Raw genomic sequence first — 17,128 nt, forward strand, 5'->3', positions numbered from 1 at the left:
GCATCGGAACACTGAACGCATCTCTGCTCCGCCAACGGACTGCTCCAGATAAACCACTAGCTATCCAAAACTCCTGCGTGCCACAAGGGCTGGCCGCATCATGCCCTCTCGGAGAAACACTTTCGCTTTGCACATTCCCAAACAAGGAAACAAAGTGGCCAAAGGGCATGTTCGCATAACCCAAATACCCCCAAGATGAGCGGCACAGACGCTTCAACATGTCCAACTTCTCGGCGTCCTGCAAGACACCCTTTGGGCGACATTCCTCCGGCAACGGGATCACAACTCTACGCAGGTTAAGTACGTAACCGCTTCCCCATGTACTGCCAAAGCCATCCCCTTCGTGGGCAGCTGATGCCAGCACATCACGAACAGGACGCATTCTTGGGAAGACGTGGCCAGCTCCTGCAACCCAATCATGACAGCCCATCCCACGACATCACACAGGACATGTCCTCATGATGCCTTGCCATCTTCTGCAGGCCAGCAGCCACCACGCAGGCTTCAATGCAGCACTCGGTCCTAACCCCACTCCACGATGACCCACTTAGTGCCAAAACTCTGTCAGGAGCTGCAGTGGAGTAGCCGACATGGGCAATACCTAGCCCTAATCCATCAGCTCCCTTCCGTTGAAGACCAACCCCAGCCCACACCCACCCACTGCTCCATCCCCACCGGGCACTAAAGAACTTCAACGCGCCAAAACAAATGACAGAGAGGGACACCTGCCTGGCCTGAGGCTCCAGGCTCCAACCAGGGATGCTTCCTCATTTTGGCTTCCAGAAATAGCCCCCGAAGCTGCATGCACAAACGTGATCCTGGCCAAAGCACACCTTTCCAAGCTGCAAGCTTACTGGGCCTACACCAGCACACACTCCGACTCTGAAGACCAGCAGGAGAGCCTTCCCCCTCGCATGCCCTCAACGGTCTTTCAGCAGGGACCTAATATGCGTAGATGACCCAGCTTATGGGCAGACACAGTGGACCCCCAGAGAGGAGCACCTCGAATTCTGGAACCCTGGTGTGTGTTTGCATGCAGGTCAGAAGGGGACGCTGGCCCTCACTCCTCACTCTCCCCTACCCCCGAGAGACGAAACGTGCTGGACCTCAGATTCGATGAGGAGACGGTAGAGTGTTCTCACTCATTTTGTTCAGATTTTCCAAGGAATGCATACAAGGGTGTCACCATCGATCCAAGCACAGGCTGGGACGCTGCAGAACACAACCGGGCATGCCGTGGGGGTGTGAAGAGGAGAGATGACCTCGGAATACTCCAAAACGCTGGGGAATCCACAGCCCTCAGGCCACTCAGAAAGAGCAACAGTCAATCCACTCTTGCAGCCATTTGGACCGTCTGAGGAAAACCTCATATCCAATGGCACATCATAGGGTGCGTGAAAGCCTACCTTACTGAGTTCTGACCAACGCACAAACACCTGACGAGACCTGCTTTCCAACCGTGGGTGTAACATATAGATGGACCCAAAAATCCTGCAACCTAGTAGAATATGTAATGTGCACTTGGGGGCACTCCCATCATTTTTAGGAGCAAGGAAACCTCCTATGGGCGGGCCGACCTGCGACTGGCTACAGGCAAGATGCAGCCCGGCACCTCTCAAGGGGCTAACGAAATTCGGCCCAACTGCCAATTGATGCCAACTATGCCAAATCACTTTGCGAGGACCCATGGGAATGCCCACCACAGAAAGTGGTGGGCTTCAGTAACCAAGACCCACGTTCAAACCCCACTGCGCAAACTAGGCTAGCTTCCCAGGCATGTGTTGCCAGCATCCAGCCACCAGGTTTGGCGGCCGTGAACCCGGAGGAAACACTCAAATTCTTGACAGTGTTGTCCTACGTGCCCTCCTCCTGCCCACCGGGTAAGTCGAACCTACTGGAAGCCACAGGCATCATTCAAGCACGGGGTCACTGTATACCAGGGATGGCAGACCGCAAACACGACTGCTTTGATGACACTGACCATACCCCATGCATCCTGGCACTTCTTCACTGACAGAGTGACACTACCGAGAACCTCCCAGAGATCAAAGGCACTCTCCCCGAGGACCACAGACCGATTTCCAATGGAAGAACTCTGCTTCGCGAGGGGACCTGCAAGCTTCAAAGGGCACAGTGGCTGTCCACGGCAGTGCACCTGGCATCGGAACACTGAACGCATCTCTGCTCCACCAACGGACTGCTCCAGATAAACCACTAGCTATCCAAAACTCCTGCGTGCCACAAGGGCTGGCCGCATCATGCCCTCTCGGAGAAACACTTTCGCTTTGCACATTCCCAAACAAGGAAACAAAGTGGCCAAAGGGCATGTTCGCATAACCCAAATACCCCCAAGGTGAGCGGCACAGACGCTTCAACATGTCCAACTTCTCGGCGTCCCGCAAGACACCCTTTGGGCGACATTCCTCCGGCAACGGGATCACAACTCTACGCAGGTTAAGTACGTAACCGCATCCTCATGTACTGCCAAAGCCATCCCCTTCGTGGGCAGCTGATGCCAGCACATCACGAACAGGACGCATTCTTGGGAAGACGTGGCCAGCTCCTGCAACCCAATCATGACAGCCCATCCCACGACATCACACCGGACATGTCCTCATGATGCCTTGCCATCTTCTGCAGGCCAGCAGCCACCACGCAGGCTTCAATGCAGCACTCGGTCCTAACCCCACTCCACGATGACCCACTTAGTGCCAAAACTCTGTCGGGATCTGCAGTGGAGTAGCCGACATGGGCAATACCTAGCCCTAATCCATCAGCTCCCTTCCGTTGAAGACCAACCGCAGCCCACACCCACCCACTGCTCCATCCCCACCGGGCACTAAAGAACTTCAGCGCGCCAAAACAAATGACAGGGAGGGACACAGGCCTGGCCTGAGGCTCCAGACTCCAACCAGGGATGCTTCCTCATTTTGGCTTCCAGAAATAGCCCCCGAAGCTGCATGGACAAACGTGATCCTGGCCAAAGCACACCTTTCCAAGCTGCAAGCTTACTGGGCCTACACCGGCACGCACTCCGACTCTCAAGAGCAGCAGGAGAGACTTCCCCTTCGCATGCCCTCAACGGTCTTTCAGCAGGGACCTAATGTGCGTAGATGACCCAGCTTATGGGCAGACACAGTGGACCCCCAGATAGGAGCACCTCGAATTCTGGAACCCTGGTGTGTGTTTGCATGCAGGTCAGAAGGGGACGCTGGCCCTCACTCCTCACTCTCCCCTACCCCCGAGAGATGAAACGTGCTGGACCTCAGATTCGATGAGGAGACGGTAGAGTGTTCTCACTCATTTTGTTCAGATTTTCCAAGGAATGCATACAAGGGTGTCACCATCGATCCAAGCACAGGCTGGGACGCTGCAGAACACAACCGGGCATGCCGTGGGGGTCTGAAGAGGAGAGATGACCTCGGAGTACTCCAAAACGCTGGGGAATCCACAGCCCTCAGGCCACTCAGAAAGAGCAACAGTCAATCCACTCTTGCAGCCATTTGGACCGTCTGAGGAAAACCTCATATCCAATGGCACATCATAGGGTGGGTGAAAGCCTACCTTCCTGAGTTAGCCAGAGCCACGCGTAGCAACATGCCCCCGTGTCATTTTTCCACTTTTCCTTAGCACCTGCAGTCATCAGCCAACGCGTAGGTCTTCTTCTCTTTGCCGACGGCCAGCCTTGTCCAGCATCTGCACCTGAGAACTGGACATAAATCAGGTATGCTTCAGAATTGGACCGGTGTACTCAGAGATCATGATTCATGAGAATTTTTACCTGGGCTTGAGCTCGGACCCTGCCTCCCAAGGACGTCTACCTTTACAGAGAACTCAATGTTTGTCTGACAGCACGACTGCAGTAAGTAAGGCGTGTACATTGGCCAGTACGTGAGAGGGTATATTTTTGTTTTCACGCATGTGCGCGTGTGTGACTGTTACTGCACACGACGACGTGCTTGTGGGCTTCTTTGTGTGCCTCTGAATCCGCATCTTGCTCTCTGTGTGTCCCTGTGGCCCTCTCCTGAGACCTCGAACCATAAAAGCCAGAGTTTATACACAGCGTCCTGGATTTGGACCCCCCACTGAATGGAGAAAGACGTCTTCAAGCTTCAACAGACTGAATGTGAACTTTGAAACCCAGGGGGGTTTCAAATGGGCCAAGGACTTCAACTATTCCACAGCCAAGCCTTCTGACCAACGCACAAACACCTGACGAGACCTGCTTTCCAACCGTGGGTGTAACATATAGATGGACCCAGAAATCCTGCAACCTAGTAGAATATGTAATGTGCACTTGGGGGCACTCCCATCATTTTTAGGAGCAAGGAAACCTCCTATGGGCGGGCCGACCTGCGACTGGCTACAGGCAAGATGCAGCCCGGCACCTCTCAAGGGGCTAACGAAATTCGGCCCAACTGCCAATTGTTGCCAACTATGCCTAATCACTTTGCGAGGACCCATGGGAATGCCCACCACAGGAAGTGGTGGGCTTCAGTAACCAACACCCACGTTCAAACCCCACTGCGGAAACTAGGCTAGCTTCCCAGGCACGTGTTGCCAGCATCCAGCCACCAGGTTTGGCGGCCCTGAACCCGGAGGAAACACTCAAATTCTTGACAGTGTTGTCCTAGGTGCCCTCCTCCTGCCCACCGGGTAAGACGAACCTACTGGAAGCCACAGACATCATTTAAACTCGGGGTCACTGTATACCAGGGATGGCAGACCGCAAACACGACTGCTTTGATGACACTGACCATACCCCATGCATCCTGGCACTTCTTCACTGACAGAGTGACACTACCGAGAACCTCACAGAGATCAAAGGCACTCTCCCCGAGGACCACAGACCGATTTCCAATGGAAGAACTCTGCTTCGCGAGGGGACCTGCAAGCTTCAAAGGGCACAGTGGCTGTCCACGGCAGTGCACCTGGCATCGGAACACTGAACGCATCTCTGCTCCGCCAACGGACTGCTCCAGATAAACCACTAGCTATCCAAAACTCCTGCGTGCCACAAGGGCTGGCCGCATCATGCCCTCTCGGAGAAACACTTTCGCTTTGCACATTCCCAAACAAGGAAACAAAGTGGCCAAAGGGCATGTTCGCATAACCCAAATACCCCCAAGATGAGCGGCACAGACGCTTCAACATGTCCAACTTCTCGGCGTCCTGCAAGACACCCTTTGGGCGACATTCCTCCGGCAACGGGATCACAACTCTACGCAGGTTAAGTACGTAACCGCTTCCCCATGTACTGCCAAAGCCATCCCCTTCGTGGGCAGCTGATGCCAGCACATCACGAACAGGACGCATTCTTGGGAAGACGTGGCCAGCTCCTGCAACCCAATCATGACAGCCCATCCCACGACATCACACAGGACATGTCCTCATGATGCCTTGCCATCTTCTGCAGGCCAGCAGCCACCACGCAGGCTTCAATGCAGCACTCGGTCCTAACCCCACTCCACGATGACCCACTTAGTGCCAAAACTCTGTCAGGAGCTGCAGTGGAGTAGCCGACATGGGCAATACCTAGCCCTAATCCATCAGCTCCCTTCCGTTGAAGACCAACCCCAGCCCACACCCACCCACTGCTCCATCCCCACCGGGCACTAAAGAACTTCAACGCGCCAAAACAAATGACAGAGAGGGACACCTGCCTGGCCTGAGGCTCCAGGCTCCAACCAGGGATGCTTCCTCATTTTGGCTTCCAGAAATAGCCCCCGAAGCTGCATGCACAAACGTGATCCTGGCCAAAGCACACCTTTCCAAGCTGCAAGCTTACTGGGCCTACACCAGCACACACTCCGACTCTGAAGACCAGCAGGAGAGCCTTCCCCCTCGCATGCCCTCAACGGTCTTTCAGCAGGGACCTAATATGCGTAGATGACCCAGCTTATGGGCAGACACAGTGGACCCCCAGAGAGGAGCACCTCGAATTCTGGAACCCTGGTGTGTGTTTGCATGCAGGTCAGAAGGGGACGCTGGCCCTCACTCCTCACTCTCCCCTACCCCCGAGAGACGAAACGTGCTGGACCTCAGATTCGATGAGGAGACGGTAGAGTGTTCTCACTCATTTTGTTCAGATTTTCCAAGGAATGCATACAAGGGTGTCACCATCGATCCAAGCACAGGCTGGGACGCTGCAGAACACAACCGGGCATGCCGTGGGGGTGTGAAGAGGAGAGATGACCTCGGAATACTCCAAAACGCTGGGGAATCCACAGCCCTCAGGCCACTCAGAAAGAGCAACAGTCAATCCACTCTTGCAGCCATTTGGACCGTCTGAGGAAAACCTCATATCCAATGGCACATCATAGGGTGCGTGAAAGCCTACCTTACTGAGTTCTGACCAACGCACAAACACCTGACGAGACCTGCTTTCCAACCGTGGGTGTAACATATAGATGGACCCAAAAATCCTGCAACCTAGTAGAATATGTAATGTGCACTTGGGGGCACTCCCATCATTTTTAGGAGCAAGGAAACCTCCTATGGGCGGGCCGACCTGCGACTGGCTACAGGCAAGATGCAGCCCGGCACCTCTCAAGGGGCTAACGAAATTCGGCCCAACTGCCAATTGATGCCAACTATGCCAAATCACTTTGCGAGGACCCATGGGAATGCCCACCACAGAAAGTGGTGGGCTTCAGTAACCAAGACCCACGTTCAAACCCCACTGCGCAAACTAGGCTAGCTTCCCAGGCATGTGTTGCCAGCATCCAGCCACCAGGTTTGGCGGCCGTGAACCCGGAGGAAACACTCAAATTCTTGACAGTGTTGTCCTACGTGCCCTCCTCCTGCCCACCGGGTAAGTCGAACCTACTGGAAGCCACAGGCATCATTCAAGCACGGGGTCACTGTATACCAGGGATGGCAGACCGCAAACACGACTGCTTTGATGACACTGACCATACCCCATGCATCCTGGCACTTCTTCACTGACAGAGTGACACTACCGAGAACCTCCCAGAGATCAAAGGCACTCTCCCCGAGGACCACAGACCGATTTCCAATGGAAGAACTCTGCTTCGCGAGGGGACCTGCAAGCTTCAAAGGGCACAGTGGCTGTCCACGGCAGTGCACCTGGCATCGGAACACTGAACGCATCTCTGCTCCACCAACGGACTGCTCCAGATAAACCACTAGCTATCCAAAACTCCTGCGTGCCACAAGGGCTGGCCGCATCATGCCCTCTCGGAGAAACACTTTCGCTTTGCACATTCCCAAACAAGGAAACAAAGTGGCCAAAGGGCATGTTCGCATAACCCAAATACCCCCAAGGTGAGCGGCACAGACGCTTCAACATGTCCAACTTCTCGGCGTCCCGCAAGACACCCTTTGGGCGACATTCCTCCGGCAACGGGATCACAACTCTACGCAGGTTAAGTACGTAACCGCATCCTCATGTACTGCCAAAGCCATCCCCTTCGTGGGCAGCTGATGCCAGCACATCACGAACAGGACGCATTCTTGGGAAGACGTGGCCAGCTCCTGCAACCCAATCATGACAGCCCATCCCACGACATCACACCGGACATGTCCTCATGATGCCTTGCCATCTTCTGCAGGCCAGCAGCCACCACGCAGGCTTCAATGCAGCACTCGGTCCTAACCCCACTCCACGATGACCCACTTAGTGCCAAAACTCTGTCGGGATCTGCAGTGGAGTAGCCGACATGGGCAATACCTAGCCCTAATCCATCAGCTCCCTTCCGTTGAAGACCAACCGCAGCCCACACCCACCCACTGCTCCATCCCCACCGGGCACTAAAGAACTTCAGCGCGCCAAAACAAATGACAGGGAGGGACACAGGCCTGGCCTGAGGCTCCAGACTCCAACCAGGGATGCTTCCTCATTTTGGCTTCCAGAAATAGCCCCCGAAGCTGCATGGACAAACGTGATCCTGGCCAAAGCACACCTTTCCAAGCTGCAAGCTTACTGGGCCTACACCGGCACGCACTCCGACTCTCAAGAGCAGCAGGAGAGACTTCCCCTTCGCATGCCCTCAACGGTCTTTCAGCAGGGACCTAATGTGCGTAGATGACCCAGCTTATGGGCAGACACAGTGGACCCCCAGATAGGAGCACCTCGAATTCTGGAACCCTGGTGTGTGTTTGCATGCAGGTCAGAAGGGGACGCTGGCCCTCACTCCTCACTCTCCCCTACCCCCGAGAGATGAAACGTGCTGGACCTCAGATTCGATGAGGAGACGGTAGAGTGTTCTCACTCATTTTGTTCAGATTTTCCAAGGAATGCATACAAGGGTGTCACCATCGATCCAAGCACAGGCTGGGACGCTGCAGAACACAACCGGGCATGCCGTGGGGGTCTGAAGAGGAGAGATGACCTCGGAGTACTCCAAAACGCTGGGGAATCCACAGCCCTCAGGCCACTCAGAAAGAGCAACAGTCAATCCACTCTTGCAGCCATTTGGACCGTCTGAGGAAAACCTCATATCCAATGGCACATCATAGGGTGGGTGAAAGCCTACCTTCCTGAGTTAGCCAGAGCCACGCGTAGCAACATGCCCCCGTGTCATTTTTCCACTTTTCCTTAGCACCTGCAGTCATCAGCCAACGCGTAGGTCTTCTTCTCTTTGCCGACGGCCAGCCTTGTCCAGCATCTGCACCTGAGAACTGGACATAAATCAGGTATGCTTCAGAATTGGACCGGTGTACTCAGAGATCATGATTCATGAGAATTTTTACCTGGGCTTGAGCTCGGACCCTGCCTCCCAAGGACGTCTACCTTTACAGAGAACTCAATGTTTGTCTGACAGCACGACTGCAGTAAGTAAGGCGTGTACATTGGCCAGTACGTGAGAGGGTATATTTTTGTTTTCACGCATGTGCGCGTGTGTGACTGTTACTGCACACGACGACGTGCTTGTGGGCTTCTTTGTGTGCCTCTGAATCCGCAGCTTGCTCTCTGTGTGTCCCTGTGGCCCTCTCCTGAGACCTCGAACCATAAAAGCCAGAGTTTATACACAGCGTCCTGGATTTGGACCCCCCACTGAATGGAGAAAGACGTCTTCAAGCTTCAACAGACTGAATGTGAACTTTGAAACCCAGGGGGGTTTCAAATGGGCCAAGGACTTCAACTATTCCACAGCCAAGCCTTCTGACCAACGCACAAAGACCTGACGAGACCTGCTTTCCAACCGTGGGTGTAACATATAGATGGACCCAGAAATCCTGCAACCTAGTAGAATATGTAATGTGCACTTGGGGGCACTCCCATCATTTTTAGGAGCAAGGAAACCTCCTATGGGCGGGCCGACCTGCGACTGGCTACAGGCAAGATGCAGCCCGGCACCTCTCAAGGGGCTAACGAAATTCGGCCCAACTGCCAATTGTTGCCAACTATGCCTAATCACTTTGCGAGGACCCATGGGAATGCCCACCACAGGAAGTGGTGGGCTTCAGTAACCAAGACCCACGTTCAAACCCCACTGCGGAAACTAGGCTAGCTTCCCAGGCACGTGTTGCCAGCATCCAGCCACCAGGTTTGGCGGCCCTGAACCCGGAGGAAACACTCAAATTCTTGACAGTGTTGTCCTAGGTGCCCTCCTCCTGCCCACCGGGTAAGACGAACCTACTGGAAGCCACAGACATCATTTAAACTCGGGGTCACTGTATACCAGGGATGGCAGAGCGCAAACACGACTGCTTTGATGACACTGACCATACCCCATGCATCCTGGCACTTCTTCACTGACAGAGTGACACTACCGAGAACCTCACAGAGATCAAAGGCACTCTCCCCGAGGACCACAGACCGATTTCCAATGGATGAACTCTGCTTCGCGAGGGGACCTGCAAGCTTCAAAGGGCACAGTGGCTGTCCACGGCAGTGCACCTGGCATCGGAACACTGAACGCATCTCTGCTCCGCCAACGGACTGCTCCAGATAAACCACTAGCTATCCAAAACTCCTGCGTGCCACAAGGGCTGGCCGCATCATGCCCTCTCGGAGAAACACTTTCGCTTTGCACATTCCCAAACAAGGAAACAAAGTGGCCAAAGGGCATGTTCGCATAACCCAAATACCCCCAAGATGAGCGGCACAGACGCTTCAACATGTCCAACTTCTCGGCGTCCTGCAAGACACCCTTTGGGCGACATTCCTCCGGCAACGGGATCACAACTCTACGCAGGTTAAGTACGTAACCACTTCCCCATGTACTGCCAAAGCCATCCCCTTCGTGGGCAGCTGATGCCAGCACATCACGAACAGGACGCATTCTTGGGAAGACGTGGCCAGCTCCTGCAACCCAATCATGACAGCCCATCCCACGACATCACACAGGACATGTCCTCATGATGCCTTGCCATCTTCTGCAGGCCAGCAGCCACCACGCAGGCTTCAATGCAGCACTCGGTCCTAACCCCACTCCACGATGACCCACTTAGTGCCAAAACTCTGTCAGGAGCTGCAGTGGAGTAGCCAACATGGGCAATACCTAGCCCTAATCCATCAGCTCCCTTCCGTTGAAGACCAACCGCAGCCCACACCCACCCACTGCTCCATCCCCACCGGGCACTAAAGAACTTCAACGCGCCAAAACAAATGACAGAGAGGGACACCTGCCTGGCCTGAGGCTCCAGGCTCCAACCAGGGATGCTTCCTCATTTTGGCTTCCAGAAATAGCCCCCGAAGCTGCATGCACAAACGTGATCCTGGCCAAAGCACACCTTTCCAAGCTGCAAGCTTACTGGGCCTACACCAGCACACACTCCGACTCTGAAGACCAGCAGGAGAGCCTTCCCCCTCGCATGCCCTCAATGGTCTTTCAGCAGGGACCTAATATGCGTAGATGACCCAGCTTATGGGCAGACACAGTGGACCCCCAGAGAGGAGCACCTCGAATTCTGGAACCCTGGTGTGTGTTTGCATGCAGGTCAGAAGGGGACGCTGGCCCTCACTCCTCACTCTCCCCTACCCCCGAGAGACGAAACGTGCTGGACCTCAGATTCGATGAGGAGACGGTAGAGTGTTCTCACTCATTTTGTTCAGATTTTCCAAGGAATGCATACAAGGGTGTCATCATTGATCCAAGCACAGGCTAGGACGCTACAGAACACAACCGGGCATGCAGTGGGGGTCTGAAGAGGAGAGATGACCTCGGAGTACTCCAAAACCCTGGGGAATCCACAGCCCTCAGGCCACTCAGAAAGAGCAACAGTCAATCCACTCTTGCAGCCACTGGGACCGTCTGAGGAAAACCTCATATCCAATGGCACATCATCGGGTGGGTGAAAGCCTACCTTCCTGAGTTAGCCAGAGCCACGCGTAGCAACATGCCCCCGTGTCATTTTTCCACTTTTCCTTAGCACCTGCAGTCATCAGCCAACGCGTAGATCTTCTTCTCTTTGCCGACGGCCAGCCTTGTCCAGCAGCTGCACCTGAGAACTGGACATAAATCAGGCAGGCTTCAGAATTGGACCGGTGTACTCAGAGATCATGATTCATGAGAATTTTTACCTGGGCTTGAGCTCAGACCCTGCCTCCCAAGGACGTCTACCTTTACAGAGAACTCAATGTTTGTCTGACAGCACGACTGCAGGAAGTAAGGCATGTACGTTGCCCGGTACGTGAGAGGGAATATTTTTGTTTTCACGCATGTGCGCATGTGTGACTGTTACTGCACACGACGACGCGCTTGCGGGCTTCTTTGTGTGCCTCTGAATCCGCATCTTGCTCTCTGTGTGTCCCTGTGGCCCTCTCCTGAGACCTCGAACCATAAAAGCCAGAGTTTATACACAGCGTCCTGGATTTGGACACCCCCACTGAATGGAAAAAGACCTCTTCAAGCTTCAACAGACTGAATGTGAACTTTGAAACCCAGGGGGCTTTGAAATAGGCCAAGGACTTCCACTCTTCCACAGCCAAGCCTTCTGGCCAACGCACAAACACCTGACGAGACCTGTTTTCCGACCGTGGGTGTAACATATAGATGGACCCAGAAATCCTGCAACCTAGTAGAATATGTAATGTGCACTTGGGGGCACTCCCATCATTTTTAGGAGCAAGGAAACCTCCTATGGGCGGGCCGACCTGCGACTGGCTACAGGCAAGATGCAGCCCGGCACCTCTCAAGGGGCTAACGAAATTCGGCCCAACTGCCAAATGTTGCCAACTATGCCTAATCACTTTGCGAGGACCCATGGGAATGCCCACCACAGGAATTGGTGGGCTTCAGTAACCAAGACTCACGTTCAAACCCCACTGTGGAAACTAGGCTAGCTTCCCAGGCACGTGTTGCCAGCATCCAGCCACCAGGTTTGGCGGCCCTGAACCCGGAGGAAACACTCAAATTCTTAACAGTGTTGTCCTACGTGCCCTCCTCCAGCTCACTGGGTAAGTCGAACCTACTGGAAGCCACAGACATCATTCAAACACTGGTTCACTGTATACCAGGGATGGCAGACCGCTAACACGACTGCTTTGATGACACTGACCATACGCCATGCATCCTGGCACTTCTTCACTGACAGAGTGACACTACCGAGAACCTCCCAGAGATCAAAGGCACTCTCCCTGAGGACCACAGACCGATTTCCAATGGAAGAACTCTGCTTCGCGAGGGGACCTGCAAGCTTCAAAGGGCACAGTGGCTGTCCACGGCAGCGCACCTGGCATCGGAACACTGAACGCATCTCTGCTCCGCCAACGGACTGCTCCAGATAAACCACTAGCTATCCAAAACTCCTGCGTGCCACAATGGCTGGCCGCATCATGCCCTCTCGGAGAAACACTTTCGCTTTGCACATTCCCAAACAAGGAAACAAAGTGGTCAAAGGGCATGTTCGCATAACCCAAATACCCCCAAGGTGAGCGGCAGAGACGCTTCAACATGTCTAACTTCTCGGCGTCCCGCAAGACACCCTTTGCGCGACATTCCTCCGGCAACGGGATCACAGCTCTACGCAGGTTAAGTACGTAAACACATCCTCATGTACTGCCAATGCCATCCCCTTCGTGGGCAGCTGATGCCAGCACATCACGAACAGGACGCATTCTTGGGAAGACGTGGCCAGCTCCTGCAACCCAATCATGACAGCCCATCCCACGACATCACACAGGACATGTCCTCATGATGCCTTGCCATCTTCTGCAGGCCAGCAGCCACCACGCAGGCTTCAATGCAGCACTCGGTCCTAACCCCACTCCACGATGACCCACTTAGTGCCAAAACTCTGTCGGGATCTGCAGTGGAGTAGCCGACATGGGCAATACCTAGCCCTAATCCATCAGCTCCCTTCCGTTGAAGACCAACTGCAGCCCACACCCACCCACTGCTCCATCCCCACCGGGCACTAAAGAACTTCAGCGCGCCAAAACAAATGACAGGGAGGGACACTGGCCTGGCCTGAGGCTCCAGACTCCAACCAGGGATGCTTCCTCATTTTGGCTTCCAGAAATAGCCCCCGAAGCTGCATGCACAAACGTGATACTGGCCAAAGCAGACCTTTCCAAGCTGCAAGCTTACTGGGCCTACACCAGCACGCACTCCGACTCTGAAGACCAGCAGGAGAGCCTTCCCCCTCGCATGCCCTCAACGGTCTTTCAGCAGGGACCTAATATGCGTAGATGACCCAGCTTATGGGCAGACACAGTGGACCCCCAGATAGGAGCACCTCGAATTCTGGAACCCTGGTGTGTGTTTGCATGCAGGTCAGAAGGGGACGCTGGCCCTCACTCCTCACTCTCCCCTACCCCCGAGAGACGAAACGTGCTGGACCTCAGATTCGATGAGGAGACGGTAGAGTGTTCTCACTCATTTTGTTCAGATTTTCCAAGGAATGCATACAAGGGTGTCACCATCGATCCAAGCACAGGCTGGGACGCTGCAGAACACAACCGGGCATGCCGTGGGGGTCTGAAGAGGAGAGATGACCTCGGAGTACTCCAAAACCCTGGGGAATCCACAGCCCTCAGGTCACTCAGAAAGAGCAACAGTCAGTCCACTCTTGCAGCCACTGGGACGGTCTGAGGAAAACCTCATATCCAATGGCACATCTTAGGGTGGGTGAAAGCCTACCTTCCTGAGTTAGCCAGAGCCACGCATAGAAACAGGCCCCTGTGTCATTTTTCCACTTTTCCTTAGCACCTGCAGTCATCAGCCAACGCGTAGGTCTTCTTGTCTTTGCCGACGGCCAGCCTTGTCCAGCAGCTGCACCTGAGAACTGGAGATAAATCAGGCAGGCTTCAGAATTGGACCGGGGTACTCAGAGATCATGATTCATGAGAATTTTTACCTGGGCTTCAGCTCGGAATCTGCCTCCCAAAGACGTCTACATTTATAGAGAACTCAATGTTTGTCTGACAGCACGACTGCAGGAATTAAGGCATGTACGTTGGCCGGTACGTGAAAGGGTATATTTTTGTTTTCACGCATGTGCGCGGGTGTGATTGTTACTGCACATGAGGACGCGCTTGTGGGCGTCTTTGTATGCCTCTGAATCCGCATCTTGCTCTCTGTGTGTTCCTGTGGCCCTCTCCTGAGACCTCGAACCATAAAAGCCAGAGTTTATACACAGCGTCCTGGATTTGGACCCCCCCACTGAATGGAGAAAGACCTCTTCAAGCTTCAACAGACTGAATGTGAACTTTGAAACCCAGGGCGTTTTGACATAGGCCACGGACTTCCACTCTTCCACAGCCAAGCCTTCTGACCAACGCACAAACACCTGACGAGACCTGCTTTCCGACCGTGGGTGTAACATAAAGATGGACCCAGAAATCCTGCAACCTAGTAGAATATGTAATGTGCACTTGGGGCCACTCCCATCATTTTTAGGAGCAAGGAAACCTCCTATGGGCGGGCCGACCTGCGACTGGCTACAGGGAAGATGCAGGCCGGCACCTCTCAAGGGGCTAACGAAATTCGGCCCAACTGCCAATTGTTGCCAACTATGACAAATCACTTTGCGAGGACCCAGGGGAATGCCCACCACAGGAAGTGGTGGGCTTCAGTAACCAAGACCCACGTTCAAACCCCACTGCGGAAACTAGGCTAGCTTCCCAGGCACGTGTTGCCAGCATCCAGACACCAGGTTTGCCGGCCCTGAACCCGGAGGAAACACTCAAATTCTTGACAGTGTTGTCCTACGTGCCCTCCTCCTGCCCACCGGGTAAGTCGAACCTACTGGAAGCCATATACATCATTCAAACACGGGGTCACTGTATACCAGGTATGGCAGACTGCAAACACGACTGCTTTGATGACACTGACCATACCCCATGCATCCTGGCACTTCTTCACTGACAGAGTGACACTACCGAGAACCTCCCAGAGATCAAAGGCACTCTCCCCGAGGACCACAGACCGATTTCCAATGGAAGAACTCTGCTTCGCGAGGGGACCTGCAAGCTTCAAAGGGCACAGTGGCTGTCCATGGCAGCGCACCTGGCATCGGAACACTAAACGCATCTCTGCTCCGCCAACGCACTGCTCCAGATAAACCACTAGCTATCCAAAACTCCTCCATGCCACAAGGGCTGGCCGCATCATGCCCTCTCGGAGAAACACTTTCGCTTTGCACATTCCAAAACAAGGAAACAAAGTGGCCAAAGGGCATGTTCGCATAACCCAAATACCCCCAAGTTGAGCGGCACAGACGCTTCAACATGTCCAACTTCTCGGCGTCCCGCAAGACACCCTTTGGGCGACATTCCTCCGGCAACGGGATCACAACTCTACGCAGGTTAAGTACGTAACCGCATCCTCATGTACTGCCAAAGCCATCCCCTTCGTGGGCAGCTGATGCCAGCACATCACTAACAGGACGCATTCTTGGGAAGACGTGGCCAGCTCCTGCAACCCAATCATGACAGCCCATCCCACGACATCACACAGGACATGTCCTCATGATGCCTTGCCATCTTCTGCAGGCCAGCAGCCACCACGCAGGCTTCAATGCAGCACTCGGTCCTAACCCCACTCCACGATGACCCACTTAGTGCCAAAACTCTGTCGGGATCTGCAGTGGAGTAGCCGACATGGGCAATACCTAGCCCTAATCCATCAGCTCCCTTCCGTTGAAGACCAACCGCAGCCCACACCCACCCACTGCTCCATCCCCACCGGGCACTAAAGAACTTCAGCGCGCCAAAACAAATGACAGGGAGGGACACAGGCCTGGCCTGAGGCTCCAGACTCCAACCAGGGATGCTTCCTCATTATGGCTTCCAGAAATAGCCCCCGAAGCTGCATGGACAAACGTGATCCTGGCCAAAGCACACCTTTCCAAGCTGCAAGCTTACTGGGACTACACCAGCACGCACTCCGAATCTGAAGACCAGCAGGAGAGCCTTCCCCCTCGCATGCCCTCAACGGTCTTTCAGCAGGGACCTAATATGCGTAGATGACCCAGCTTATGGGCAGACACATTGGACCCCCAGATAGGAGCACCTCGAATTCTGGAACCCTGGTGTGTGTTTGCATGCAGGTCAGAAGGGGACGCTGGCCCTCACTCCTCACTCTCCCCTACCCCCGAGAGACGAAACGTGCTGGACCTCAGATTCGATGAGGAGACGGTAGAGTGTTCTCACTCATTTTGTTCAGATTTTCCAAGGAATGCATACAAGGGTGTCACTATCGATCCAAGCACAGGCTGGGACGCTGCAGAACACAACCGGGCATGCCGTGGGGGTGTGAAGAGGAGAGATGACCTCGGAATACTCCAAAACGCTGGGGAATCCACAGCCCTCAGGCCACTCAGAAAGAGCAACAGTCAATCCACTCTTGCAGCCATTTGGACCGTCTGAGGAAAACCTCATATCCAATGGCACATCATAGGGTGCGTGAAAGCCTACCTTACTGAGTTCTGACCAACGCACAAACACCTGACGAGACCTGCTTTCCAACCGTGGGTGTAACATATAGATGGACCCAAAAATCCTGCAACCTAGTAGAATATGTAATGTGCACTTGGGGGCACTCCCATCATTTTTAGGAGCAAGGAAACCTCCTATGGGCGGGCCGACCTGCGACTGGCTACAGGCAAGATGCAGCCCGGCACCTCTCAAGGAGCTAACGAAATTCGGCCCAACTGCCAATTGATGCCAACTATGCCAAATCACTTTGCGAGGACCCATGGGAATGCCCACCACAGA

At 54.2% G+C, this 17,128-nt stretch overlaps 7 non-coding genes across 7 annotated transcripts; all 7 read right to left on the reverse strand.

Moving 5' to 3' along the window:
- Nucleotides 1–1,102: 1,102 nt before the first annotated feature.
- Nucleotides 1,103–1,195, reverse strand: LOC132490172 (small nucleolar RNA SNORD116). Its single transcript, XR_009532532.1, has one exon. It is a non-coding gene; the product is annotated as a small nucleolar RNA SNORD116 (small nucleolar RNA).
- Nucleotides 1,196–3,260: 2,065 nt separating this feature from the next.
- On the reverse strand, nt 3,261–3,353 carry LOC132490173 (small nucleolar RNA SNORD116). The gene has a single exon (XR_009532533.1). It is a non-coding gene; the product is annotated as a small nucleolar RNA SNORD116 (small nucleolar RNA).
- Nucleotides 3,354–6,036: 2,683 nt separating this feature from the next.
- On the reverse strand, nt 6,037–6,129 carry LOC132490174 (small nucleolar RNA SNORD116). The gene has a single exon (XR_009532534.1). It is a non-coding gene; the product is annotated as a small nucleolar RNA SNORD116 (small nucleolar RNA).
- A 2,065-nt stretch (nt 6,130–8,194) lies between these two features.
- On the reverse strand, nt 8,195–8,287 carry LOC132490175 (small nucleolar RNA SNORD116). The gene has a single exon (XR_009532535.1). It is a non-coding gene; the product is annotated as a small nucleolar RNA SNORD116 (small nucleolar RNA).
- Nucleotides 8,288–10,970: 2,683 nt separating this feature from the next.
- LOC132490116 (small nucleolar RNA SNORD116) lies at nt 10,971–11,063 on the reverse strand. Its single transcript, XR_009532476.1, has one exon. It is a non-coding gene; the product is annotated as a small nucleolar RNA SNORD116 (small nucleolar RNA).
- Nucleotides 11,064–13,747: 2,684 nt separating this feature from the next.
- LOC132490177 (small nucleolar RNA SNORD116) lies at nt 13,748–13,840 on the reverse strand. The gene has a single exon (XR_009532537.1). It is a non-coding gene; the product is annotated as a small nucleolar RNA SNORD116 (small nucleolar RNA).
- Nucleotides 13,841–16,524: 2,684 nt separating this feature from the next.
- On the reverse strand, nt 16,525–16,617 carry LOC132489507 (small nucleolar RNA SNORD116). The gene has a single exon (XR_009531917.1). It is a non-coding gene; the product is annotated as a small nucleolar RNA SNORD116 (small nucleolar RNA).
- Between the last annotated feature and the right edge of the window lie 511 nt (nt 16,618–17,128).

The sequence above is a fragment of the Mesoplodon densirostris genome, chromosome 4 (genome assembly GCF_025265405.1).
Source record: "Mesoplodon densirostris isolate mMesDen1 chromosome 4, mMesDen1 primary haplotype, whole genome shotgun sequence".
Classification (NCBI taxonomy): domain Eukaryota; kingdom Metazoa; phylum Chordata; class Mammalia; order Artiodactyla; family Ziphiidae; genus Mesoplodon; species Mesoplodon densirostris.